The sequence below is a fragment of the Cibotium barometz genome, chromosome 11, assembly GCF_041138505.1.
Source record: "Cibotium barometz isolate CiBa-2024 chromosome 11, ASM4113850v1, whole genome shotgun sequence".
Classification (NCBI taxonomy): domain Eukaryota; kingdom Viridiplantae; phylum Streptophyta; class Polypodiopsida; order Cyatheales; family Cibotiaceae; genus Cibotium; species Cibotium barometz.
The window spans coordinates 45,142,442-45,156,014 of record NC_141056.1 but is presented as its reverse complement, the minus strand read 5'-3'; the positions used below and the strand labels follow the sequence as shown (position 1 = coordinate 45,156,014).

At 35.3% G+C, this 13,573-nt stretch overlaps 1 pseudogene; it reads right to left on the bottom strand.

Annotated features, from left to right (window-relative positions):
* Nucleotides 1-4,322: 4,322 nt before the first annotated feature.
* On the bottom strand, nucleotides 4,323-6,118 carry LOC147634223 (jasmonate-induced oxygenase 4-like; annotated as a pseudogene).
* Nucleotides 6,119-13,573: the final 7,455 nt, after the last annotated feature.

Below are 13,573 nucleotides of genomic sequence, written 5' to 3'. Positions count from 1 at the left end.
CAGCTTCTTCATCTATGTCCCTGTGTGGCTCACAAGAGTTGTGCTACATTCATGAGCTCTTTCTATCTTTATGCTACACACACACACACACACACACACACACACAAAGTGTATCTCCCTCCACTTCTCTCCCTATGGTCTTTCCTCCTAAGATAGCTAGATGGCTGCAAGGAGATGTACAACATTCAATCTCTCTCTCTCTCTCTCTCTCTCTCTCTCTCTCTCTCTCTCCCTATCTCTCTCTAAAACACACCGCCACACCCATTGAACCTGAATACCTATTTTCTGAATAATCTTTTAAGGTCAAAGAAACTTGTAGAGTATGGTTGGTTAGGGCTAGAATATTCTAATACAATATTTTCACCTCATTTCAGGATGAATATTGATGGGCATGCAATGGGACAAGATGAATTTTTACACAATGTAGAGGTTCGAGAAAATGGAGGTAGGTTTATTCTTGGTCAGGAAGGCATTGAGAAAATAAAACATTATTGGGTTGCAAAGAAAAGGGAGATTTGATAAAAAGCCAAGGAGAAGTAAAGGGCTAAAGTGAATAGGTCCATCTTGATGACGAGAAGGAAAGAAAGAAGATTTGTAGAGTTGTAGCTAACTCTTGGTACGAGAAGATGAAGGGCCTCGACAAAGCTACCCCACAAGAAAATATTTGAAGAATTCCTCCTCCATCCCAATTGCAAGAAAGCTCAACTTGAAGAAATGGGTTGCGAAAGAGTTGTGCTGGCCAACATTCGTAACACTTTGACACTAGTCAAAGTGCCCTGATCAAAAGATGAGCTTTTCTTGAAGAGGTCATCTCTAATGATAGAACTTAATGTTTATGATTTCAATGGACATGGTGGCAATAGAAAATCTATCAGCTTACCAAAGGCACCAAAGGTTCTAGTTATTCACAAGAGAATCCTTGCTGCCTAATCCTTGCCTATAAATAGAAGAGGATGAAGTCTTTCCCCTGCAAACATGCCAAAGATAGAAACCTCAAAGTAGCATCATGACACATAAAGTTAAAGATTTTTTTTTTGAATTTTGGAGATTACAGACACGAGTCTCCCCCAACAAAAGAGATGTGTGTATAGCAAGTCGATAGGGAGATGTGCTATTGTAAAGCATCCTATACATTTACGACGAGCCTTAGTTTTGTACCCTACTTTTATCAAAGTAAAATTTAAAACACTCCTAGAGCACCTTAAGACACTCTCAGACTAGTATGAAGTAGAGTTAAAGTACTTTATACAGTGGCCCTAAAACATTTTTAACAGATTTGAAGCACTTTTAGGTGGTCCTATAGAACTTTCAATATTACAAAATAACTTGTAAGTATTTTAAAGTGATAGTGAAACACTTCCAAATGGTCCTAAAGTAATTATACATCATGGTCCTAAATTACTTTACACTGGCCCTAAAATATCTTTAATAGATGTAAAGCACTTTTAGGTGGTCCTACATAATTTTCAATGGCACAAAAGCACTTGGTGCAAGTATTTTAAAGTGATATTGAAAGGCTTCCAAGCACAAAAGAACTTGTTAGTACCACTTGGAAGTACTCAATATCTATTTAAAATACTTACAAGTTCTTTTGTGCCATTGAAACTTGAAGTAATCAATATCTATTTTCTTTTGTGCCATTGGAACTTAAAGTAATCAATATCTATTTAAAATACAAGTTATTTTGTGTTATTGAAACTTTCCAAGTGGTACTAACAAGTTCTTTTGTGCTTGGAAGCCTTTCAGTATCACTTTAAAATACATTCTTTTGTGCCATTGAAAGCTCTATAGAACCACCTAAAAGTTCTTTACAGATACTAAAAGTATTTTAGGGCCTATGTAAATTACTTTAGGACCATGTATAAGTACTTATACAAGTTTATAAAGTCGTTCGCAAAGTCCATGAAGTACTTTTAAGAGCTCTAAAGCAGTTTCAGGTGGTCCTAAAGTGTTTTTAATATAAAAAAACTTATAAGTAATTGAAAGTGATCCTAGAGAACTTCTTAGCGGTCCTATAACAAGGTCTCTATTAATGCACATGATGTTTTTAAAGCTTAAAGTACTCATGTACCACTTAATAGTACTTTTGCATCACTTGATAGTACTTTTGACCACTTAACAATATTGTTAGACCACTCATTAGAAGTTCAGGACCACTAAATAGTATTTGAGGACCACTTTAAAATAGTTCAAAACCAATAAAAAGTAGTTTAGGACCACCTAAAAATAAAAAGGCTTTTTTAATGTAAAAATAACAAGGTAGATTTTTTTAACAAAAGGTGCCTAAATCATGACCATAAAAAAAGACTATGTTTTCAAAACTTTTCAGGCACTAGATATTCTCTCTCAATGAATATCTTCTATATTAAAAATTTCTTCAAAATAAATATACTAAAAAATATTTTTTTTTTCAAGCGTTTCTTAAAGCCACAAGGTGGCTTTCTTTCTAACAAAAGGGGGTTAATGTTTTTTACATAAATTCACACAATATAAAGTTTTTATGATAGAGAGAGAGAGAGAGAGAGAGAGAGAGAGAGAGAGAGAGAGAGAGAGAGAGCTCACGTGCTTATCAACATAAAAGACAAGTCTTGCAATTTTGAAGAAATGAAAATGTCAACCAACGTAAAATTTCATGACACTATTTAAGAATAATTGGTTAGAATGCCTCTACCTATGGTGGAAGTTTTTGGAAAAAGAAAATTATATATCTAGTACTTTCTTATTTTAAAATTGCTAAAAATAACATAAAAATATTGCAATAGCCTTACTTCAAGGATACCTATATGAAAAAGTGTTTGTTTATAAAGTGATATATTGGACATGCCAATATCCTATGCACATGTAGAATAGTTTTTAATCGTACAGTTGTAGGTGTTGAAAAAGTATCTAATTTATTTACCGAAATCATGACTATGGAAGAATATGTTTAAAATGTTTTTGGCACTTATTATGATCTCTCAATGAATATCTTGTGTTGATATTATTTTCCTAATATAAATTTCTTTGAAACAAAAAGAAAATATTTTCTTAAACAAAAAATTCTTAAAGCCACAAAAGTGGTTTTTTTCTACAAGACTAGTGCTAATTTCTAATATATAAATCCACCCAATATGAAATTATTGTGATATTAAGAGAGAGAGAGAGAGAGGAGGGGGGTGCTACTATTGTATTCACTCACTTTCAAAAGATGCCTAAACTTAAATTATCATCTTGAAAAGCATAAAGATAGGGGCTTTCCCTTCAAGGATCATACTAACATTATAATAATAGAAATGGTAGACTAGATATAAGGGGTCGAATTTAGTGAGGAATAGGTGGGCTTTACATGTGCACCTATTAAAAGGAACAAAGAACCATCATGAAAATGTTGACTCTTAATATTAGATCAGTAAAACTAGCTTAATAGATATTCAAATATTAATTTTTATATTTTCATTTATACTGTTTAAGTAAAACCACTAGAGTGTTCCTTCTACAAAATCTATTCGAGCATTCCTTCTACAAAAATCGACTCTAGAAGAAGGAAGTAATGTCATAAGCATTAGATGATCCTAAATGGTGTATGTCACTATGGTGGAGACCAAACAATTATTTATGTATTTCTCACATCTACATATAGGTGAAACAAAGTAGATTTAGAGAATGAAAAAAGCAAACTAGAACAATTGACAATGTCTTGTAAAAAAAATATATAGTTATGGAAAGTTGAAACATGTTATCTATGCTTCATGTTTTTTGTGAAAAAATTGTCATGATCGTACTAGTAGTAGTAGGCACAATATCCCATGCATATTGTATCCTAAATTGATTTTTTGGTTTGAGGGGGCACAAATCGAAATCGATTTTGGTTTCAAAGAAGAGAGGAAAAGTTATTCAATCTCGTGAGGTACAAGAGTCCCTATTTGTAGATATTCGTAATAAAGAGTGCAAGATGAAAGCATGTACATATCCTTAATCCATCAAATCCATTCATACAAGATCATACGTTTATGACATAGTTAATCAAATTATGGCCACTATTAAAGCTCTTACCATTAATTCTCTTTTACAAGCTTTTCTCCTTAAGTAGAAAAGCTATTCATGCTATTAGTGACATGCACATAAAATATCAATATCATTAAGCATGAAGTGTGATATATATGTCCAAGAACATATTAAAGTGTCTCAAGTCTCTATCTATATATGATATTTGATTATACGTCTAAGGTTGCTACCACCTTCTTTAGGGGTGATCCATGCGATATATGTCTAAGGACAATTATGCTTCAAATTAAAGTGTCGCAGTCTCTAGCTAAATATGATATTTGACTATAATGTGCCAATTAGTGTGTTGTTACAACCTTCTCTGGAGGATCCAAGTGTGCAACAAGGGTCATTATAGTTTGATTGTTGCTCACCACACCACGGTGTAATGCGCTTTTGTACTTGCCATTGGTTAGCATCTATAATCAAAAAATAAAAAAGAGTCAATATATATATCAAGATGATATCCTAAATTTACAGTTTTACAAAAGAGAAGCATGGCACAAGGTGTTCACTAGTGTGTAGCCTAGTAGTAAAAGGAATTCATCTTTTAGAAAAGAGAAGCATGGCAAAAGTTGTTCACTAGAGTGTAGCAAGGAATTCACCTTGTAGGATGAGGACCCCCTACTAGCTACATCTATTGGAGTGTAGCAAGGAATTAACCTTGTAGGATGAGGACCCCCTACTAGCTACATCTATTAGACATGATCTTTGGGTATCACTAAATATTTATAAAACCTTTTTTTTTAAAGACAACAATATGGCACAAGTTTGGTGGTTTTAAGTGTGTTAATGATGTGGCTCTTACAAACTGGTTAACTTAGGGCTGGAGGACTTTACCTGTAATTGATCACCAATATTGATGACTAATGCGTTGGGTATGGGATCCACTGAGAACCATTGGCCATCCTTGCACACTTGAAGTCCATCCATATCTTTGTCTTGTAGTAGAACCGTCATGCATCCATGGTCCTTGTGTCCATGTGTCCCAAGAACAAGGTCAGGTTGAGGGCAAGGAGGGTACTAGTTTGCTCGGAAGAACAAGTTGTAATGTTGAAAAGCCTTCTCTAGATGGTCATCCTTCATACCAAGGCTTTTGGACAATGCGGCGAGCAAACTTTTGAAAAGGTTCTGTAGCTCGGTGCCGTAGGAATCCACCATGCCCCTAGAGTGGTCACATCACAAAGTGGTGTTGGGCCATGTGATATAATGGAAAAAAAAGTGTGTGTGTGTCCGTGTGTAAGGGGGGGGGTGTATGTGTGTACTGTCTCTGAGAGAGAGACTGTGTGTGTGTGTGAGAGAGAGAGTGAGTGAGTGAGTGAGTGAGAGAGAGTGAGTGAGTGAGTGACTGAGAGAGAGACTGTGTGTGTGTGTGTGTGTGTGAGAGAGTGAGTGAGTGAGTGAGTGAGAGAGAGAGAGAGAGAGAGAGAGAGAGAGAAAGGGGTTGGACCTTAATCCTTCGGGTTGGGAAGGCCACATGTCGAGTTTCTTCAATGAGGGGGGAGCCAGGTAGCCAAAGAGGGAGTCCATCCAGTCATTTGCGGCTCCTTGGAAGAAGTTAGTGTGGCCATATCCGAGCAAGCCTTCAGTGCTCTGATCCTTCACAGAGTAACCTTCCTTGTCGTCCATGGGGAGCTCAAAGAACTGCCTGGCTGCCTGTCTGGTCCCTTCAATAACGCTCGCGGGTATGCCATGGTTAACCACCTGCAGCACAGCAGCAAACAGTACAGACCACATCAGCTATACGCTTTTATCTCCTCTTCATTATTATCTAATCTTAAAAGCTAGCTAGCGCAGGCACGTTTAGTAATTAACCTACTTGGAAGAAGCCCCACTCCTTGCAGGCTTTGGCGATCTCTTTCAGGGTGTCCGCTTCCGAGTCTCCATGAAGGCCTGCCATATCCACGAAGGGAAGGAGGCCCGTGTTTCTTTGGGCCGGATGAGGCCGCTGCTCATGGGGGACCAAGAACTCCTGGGGCACCTCCGGCACGGCCATCTGGGATAATTTCTTCACAAGATGGCGTTTCTCGTGATCCGTCACCTTCTGTGCACTCTCCGGCACAGCTAGACGTTGGCTGGAGAAGATGGTGGTCATGGTAATTAACGACGTAATTAAGTGCTAATCGACGCTCAAGCAGAGAAGGCTTGCGAAATTCAGAGGAGATCTAATGCATTTTTATAGATTGAAGGCGAGGTGGCCGGCGACATTGAAAAAATACGCTCCTAGCTTATTTTGATTGCGGTTGAAACTTTTTTGTTGTTGAAAAAAGGACAACATACATTGCTGTGTGGATTCTTGACTAGAAGACAGGCCAATGCCAAGACGTCTCCTTAATTTGACCTAGTTGTTTGTAAATAATTTTATTAAATACTAGTTTCTTTCTTTCTTTTTCTTGGGAACAAGTAATTATATATATTAATATTAATAAAGACAGCCCTTTACAAAAAGTTCTCTTACAATCCTTCTCTTAGTTTTTTTCCTTTTTTCAGATCAATAATAGTTATATATATTAACTGAAACTGTTCAAAAACTGCAAATACAACCAAATCAGGGCTACAGTGTCCATATTTACTACTCCTCAACTTCATTCAGAATTTTACACAAAAATTCCCATCTCTCTTCTTGATGCTCCAAAAGTATTCTGGCCTCCATCATAGCTTCTGTAGTGCATCCTCCAGGGGACTGTTTTTCCAGCATTCCCCCTTTCTTGGACCAAACTTTAATAGTGGGTCTTGTTCGCACTTGGTTTTCTACGAGGGCGACAAATGTACGATCAACTTGTTTTTCTTTACGGTACCACCTTAGAGTTTTTGGTCCAAACTTGGGAGGCCTTTTCTTTTTTTCCCAAAATATCACCTGCAGCACCATACAGACCAAAGTTAGGGGTTTATTCCTAGTATGTTTGAAGCTCACCAAACTCTGAGGCAAAATTCAAATCATATTCGTTTGCAGGTTCTGAATCACCATATCCAGCTCAAAACATCTTATTTTATTCACATTACACACAAACCAGCACATGTAACACACTTATGCATCAAGTCTGACTCTTGCAAGCCTGTACATACTGCCTTCCTAAATACAATTGCATTCCTGCTAGACCAGATTTCCATCAAGATGCAAGCTCTGATGATATTAAAAACCAAACCAATATATTCATTACTAAAATTGACCATTTACCCAAGATCCAGTCCCCCCAACATGTTTGCATACCCAAGCTCTTCTCTATCCATTTACACATTTTGGACCAAGTACCCCTAATTGCTAGGCATTCCCAAAACACAAGTGATGACCTACACCTGGGACAAATGCCAATAGATACATTAGATTTTAAAGCCAGCGGAATCATCAACCATATAAAGATCCTCCAATTTACAATTAGGTAATCTGCACATGAGGTCCCACCTTTCCAAACAAAAGAACATTGTCCCCATGAAATGTGATATCCTAGCTACATACAGGCAATCATCATGGCTTTAGAACTGCAGCCCTTAGGAGATTGCTTCTCCAGGACCTTCCCACCTTTCATCTTCCCAAACAAAAGAACATTGTCCCCATGAAATGTGATATCCTAGCTACATACAGGCAATCATCATGGCTTTAGAACTGCAGCCCTTAGGAGATTGCTTCTCCAGGACCTCTCCACTTGACTAGATCTTCCAAATTGGTCTAGTTTCTAGGGGGTTCATAATAAAAGCCACAAAAGTCTAGACAGTGTGATGACGTGGCATGTAACATGCCACGTCTTCACCAATTTGGGAACTTCTTAAATAATCAAAATTTCCCATCATGATATATATACTTGGAAAGGTCTCGATGAATAGATTCCAAATGTGCAATAATCGCTAACTATTCATTTGATTTGCAAAAAATTCACCATGAGCCCATTTTTCTAGAGAGAGGAGGTGTGGAAATCCTTAAGGGACAAAAATGAGAGTCCAAATTTTACCTAATGGTAGATATAGGATACCAATGCCTCCTTCACTCTTTGGCATACTCACTTTGTCCCACGTAAGCAAAGCTACCACTCTCCTACTACTACACCTATTTCTCCATAGAAAGTCCCTTATTATAGGCCCCATACTTTTCTTGAGTTTTGCCAAAGTTAAGCACTAGGCATAGGAACATGATGTAGGTATTTAAAACAACATTACAAATGGTGACCCTTTCATGAAATGGAACCCTAACCCCCTCCCATTTATTCAAGTTCTAGATGAATCTCTCTAGGGTCCAATCACTTACAACCCTTCTCTTAGATACATTAGATTTTAAAGCCACCAAAATCCTCAACCATATAACATCCTCCAATTTACAATTAAGTAATCTGCATATGATGTCCCACCTTTCATCTTCCCAAACAAAAGAACATTGTCTCCATGAAATGTCACGAGACCCTTTTGTACTTCTTGAAGAAATTAATTTAAAAAAACTCACAAATTATTTCATAATTGAAACAAAGACGTGAATTAATTTAAAAAACCAGATAACATAGCATAACACAAGGCAAGAGATATAAAATAACATCACCATCAAGAGTAAAAGGAGTAAAGGATAGTGAATACCACACAGAAGAAAAGAGTGGGTGCAATCTTCCCCCTCAAATGTGTAGCTCTACTTCCACGACTTGAGTATTTAGAGAATTTTATTCATAAAAATAGCCCAAGGAGCTTAGAATAGATGTGCGTACAAATTGGGCTTTCTTTTTCCCAATTTTGGGTATTGCTTTACATACTATTAACCATATGAAGTCTCCCTAAGGTTTGTACATATAAAAACCTTTACCCAAATATAATTGCTAATGGGCCTTGTTACATAAAATAATTTTGTGCACATTTGCACATATAATAATCTTATGCACATTTACACATTCCATTAAGCTGAATCCTGCACAAATTAAATTAAGTATATTTTTGGATGATTATTAATTCATCAAAAATATGATAAAATCTATACCTGTAAACAGTCCTCCCATTTGGCGAAGCAACTATCCTCCGTTGTGTAAGAAAATTATCGAGAGAATAAGATTATGCTATAGGTATTGATGTCATAACTTGAAAGGTAAACTCAGAGGTCTGAACATGGCTCAGAGGCACAAAGGCATGGCTCAGAGGTTCTTATGGACATGGGATACCAACAAGAAAACTCTTGCGATACCTAAATTGGTGATTATCTCACTGATTATCAAATAAAAAATAACATGCATAAAAAGTCTAATACATGATTCACAAAACAAAAATGATCATCATCTTCACACCACCGCTCAATCCACTAGCCATACGACACCTCAATTGGTACTCTCATATAGTGTGACACCTCAATTGATACCCTCTCACATCTCATGCAGTGAGACACCTCAATCGATACCCTTTCACTTTTCATTGGCTATACTCAGACACTGTCCTTAATCGATACCCTTTCACTTTTCATTGGCTATACTCAGACACTGTCCACATTAGTTAAACAATTAATTGAACACATCAATTAATTCCAAGTTCATCTTGAGATATAGACAACCCACAAGTATTTCAATAACAACCACACACATGTTTGCTAGGCATAAGTAACCCGAGAATCACCCCTCCATATACAAACCAATTGAAAGAAACAGTGGAGGCCCACAAGCATGCCATATATGGGCATGTCCGATATACAGTTGCATAAACGCATGAGAGGATGGCTTCATGATGATTGGTGTGGAAGACTAGATCTACACATAATGCATATGCAATGAACCAATCAAATGAATGTATGTAAGACGAGTCTAAGTGTCCCATACCACATAGGCACGTTGCACATACACGCATAGGATGGTAAACGATAGAATACATCAATGTGTCTAGAGTAAGTATACCAATCTAATGTCCCATACCACCAGATTAATTCCATACATCACTTCCTTCAGAATAGAAGTTTTAGGCGGAGTGGCTAGCTCCTTTTGAGACTTAAATTTTGACTCAAATTTTCTCTATCTAGAAATTTTATTTAATTTAATGAACTTGAACTAATCTTAATGTTGAATCTATGGTTTATTAATTAGGTTTTTAGGTTGGAAAAATATTATAGAAATACTTATGAAAAATTTATATAAAAGGAAGTGAATATATACATACCTCCATCATTGGTGTCATTGAAATTATCTATCAAAATAATTTTGATACTCAAAGAGACGCGAGTTTTTAAACAAAATTCACGAGAAGCTTAACAGAAGCTTAACATTATAACATATAAATTGATTATGGATAGGAAATACTAACCTTGAGTTGAAAAGTTGTTTGAAAGCATGTGAAATTATAAATGAAAAGCGGATAAATTTGATTTCTCAAGAGCTTAAGCAAAAATTAAATATGAATGACTAGTAACAATTCTAACAATCTTGATTAATTAAACAAGTCTAGATGATGAAAGCTTAATTTTTGTTTGAAGTTAAAATAAACTTGAATAATAAATATGAATTTCGCCATCATAAGGTTGAGTTAGGTGTAAGAGGATTGTACCTTACATATATTCGATTGCCATGATGTTCTATATTGAGAAAAATGAGAAAGCAATGCAAATGGATCAAAATATAGTTATTCTTCCAAATGTAACTAGGGTTATATTAAATTATGAATTTATAAGAAATAAAACTTATAGTAATATGGTTTGAAATTCTATGCATAAATATTTAAGCGTGATCATTATTGTAAGGATATAAATGAGAAACTTACTTGGAAGGTGTTTGAATCACTGTCAGAAAGAAAAAACTTACATAGAAATATTGGAAGAATTATTTACTAGGTTATAATGTAGGTGTTGACTAGTTCTGCTACAAGATACATTATTGAAAAGGACACAAATACTACAAGCATATTTTTCTATGAAGATTAAAATTATGGAAAATGGAGAAACAATTTGCTATGGTGAAAAAGATAAAGAGATACCAACTTCAAAAAAAAGTTATAAAATAACAAGAGAAATGAATACAAGAAGTCGAACAATATTTACATTCTTCTAATGATGCAGGTATGGTCAGCTATTATCATTTTCTCAGGGGTTAATTTGGTTCTAAGGTAATGGAGTCGATTAATAAACTCTTCATCTGTTATTATCGAGATGAATCATCTTCTATAGAATATCCACGTATGATGTCGATCCGCTTTAGAAGGTGACAAAAGCATATGTTTGGAGTAAAAACTGTGGTGTTTCCAATGGCTATGAAAACAAAACATTCTTCATCATCATGCATCCAGATCTTTGACCATTCACCGGTCGTAGTAGCTGTTGAAAATTAGCATGATTTCATTCAGATATATATGCTAAATGGGTGCATTGTGTCATGAGTCACATGAGCTCCAAAGATGTATGAGGATCATGAGATGATGATCAAGTCATAATGCTATAGTCAAAAAAACAAATTGTCATAATGCTATAGTCAAAAAACAAATTGTCATGAGGACTTGTTGAGTGTAGTTGGTGCGATGTTGTGTAATTAATTTTGGTTTTTTTGAGAGTCTTAAGGTTATGCACTATTATGATTTAAATACAATGAAAAACTAATAGCAATTTTAACAATCTAGATTGAAAAAAAGACGAAAGGAAGGAACACAATTTCAAGACAAAATAAATTTAATTACATCCTTTGTCTAGGACTAAGGATGCCAGGAGTCCTACTCAAACAGTCTAAAAAGATGTAGGGGAAAAGTATTCATGAGGTTTGTAATAGCTAGTATGGAGAATGCTGCCAAAAGACAATATTAGATAATTTGGGAAAAATCTCATACTTTGGGAATTACCTTTTTAACATAGTTTTGGCATATCTTGAGCATATTAACTCCAAATTTGTCGGACATTATAGATTTAGATCTTACTCTTCAAGATCTTTCCAATGATATGTCACATGATGGGGTTTTGAAAAGCTTGGATAGGTTCACCATGATCCCATTTTTCAAATGGGAATGGGATTTTTCCCAAATTATCTAATATGGTGTTCCAAATAGTTGGGTACGTGGATACAAATTTTAGAAACCATGTCAAAAAAGTATAGATTGTACAGCTTAGGTAAGGCATCAAGAAAGGTATTATGGGTAACTACCGTGATGTCCAAATCCATGACTTTTATTGTTGAGTCCCTAACGATTCCTTCCACCCATAGAGTGATAGAAGTCCATCCCTCACAGAATGGCCATGGGGGAGGTTCATGGTTGGTGAGTTTCTATACTAGAAGATAGATATGTGGTCCAGAAGTCTCTCTGAGGACCAATAAAAGTGGTCGGGTCGAGGTTTGTCCAGCCATTTTATCGATTTTGATTTTAAGCCCAAAATAGTTGAACTTTACAAGACAAAGAAGCTTGTAAGTAAATGTATTTTATCTAAATTTTTAGGTAAGCGTCTCTTAAACATTCAATCAAGAAAAAAAAATTAACAATTGAACAAAAATCATAATTTTAAACTACCCCTATTTATATGCTATGCTTTACTATTAAACATAGTGAGAAGGCACTGAAAATTTGTTAAGATGAAGAAAGAATAAAACATATGAGTAGTCAGTATAATTAAATTAGAGATGAGGTGAGTTGAGGGATCTTGAGGATAAGTTTATAAATGTTTTCTTTTGCGAGAGTGATAAATTGGATAGTTTAATGTAGGCTTCACTAGACTACTTGTCTAACCCTACGATGGTCATTTTACAAGACTTTTCTTTTCCTTTCTCTTTGGGTCTATGAAAATCTTTGGTGTTATAAAAATTTAAAGTGTGTACCCTAGATTTATATTTATATTGGTATTAAGATTTTTGAAGCTTATAGTAATAAGTTTTTCCTAGGTTTTATCTAAGCTTTTTAGAAAGATTATTAAAGCTATTAAAAGCTTGAATTTTAGTTTCGAGGTAAAACCACAAAAGGTTATAAAGTAGCTAGCATGTAAGAGACATGGAGTCCTCCTAAACATTTACCTTTAATTTTAAAGACCTGTGCCACTTTATATTCGTGCATTCATGGCCATCGACCTAGGATTGACGATGGATATATATATACACACACACACACACACACACACACACACACACTATTATAGGTATATATTTTATTATAATTTTTATGAATTAATAATCGTACAAAAATATGCTTAATTTAATTTGTGCAGGATTCAGCTTAATGGAATGTGTAAATGTGCACAAGATTATTATATGTGCAAATGTGCATAAAGATATTTTATATAACAAGACCCATTAGCAATTATATTTGGGCAAAGATTTTTATATGTACAAACCTTAGGGAGACTTCATATGGTAAATAATATGTAAACCAATTCGTACGCACATCTATTCTAAGCTCCTTGGGCTATTTTTATGAGTAAAATTCTCGAAATACTCAAGTCGTGGAAGTGGAGCTACACACTTGAGGGGGGGATTGCACCCAATCTTGTCTTCTGTGTGGTATTCTCTATCCTTTACTCCTTTTACTCTTAATCGTGATGTTATTTTATTTCTCTTGCCTTGTGTTATGCTATGTTATTTGGTTTTTCAAATTAATTCAAGTCTTTGTTTTAGTTATGATTTAATTTGTGAGTTCTTTT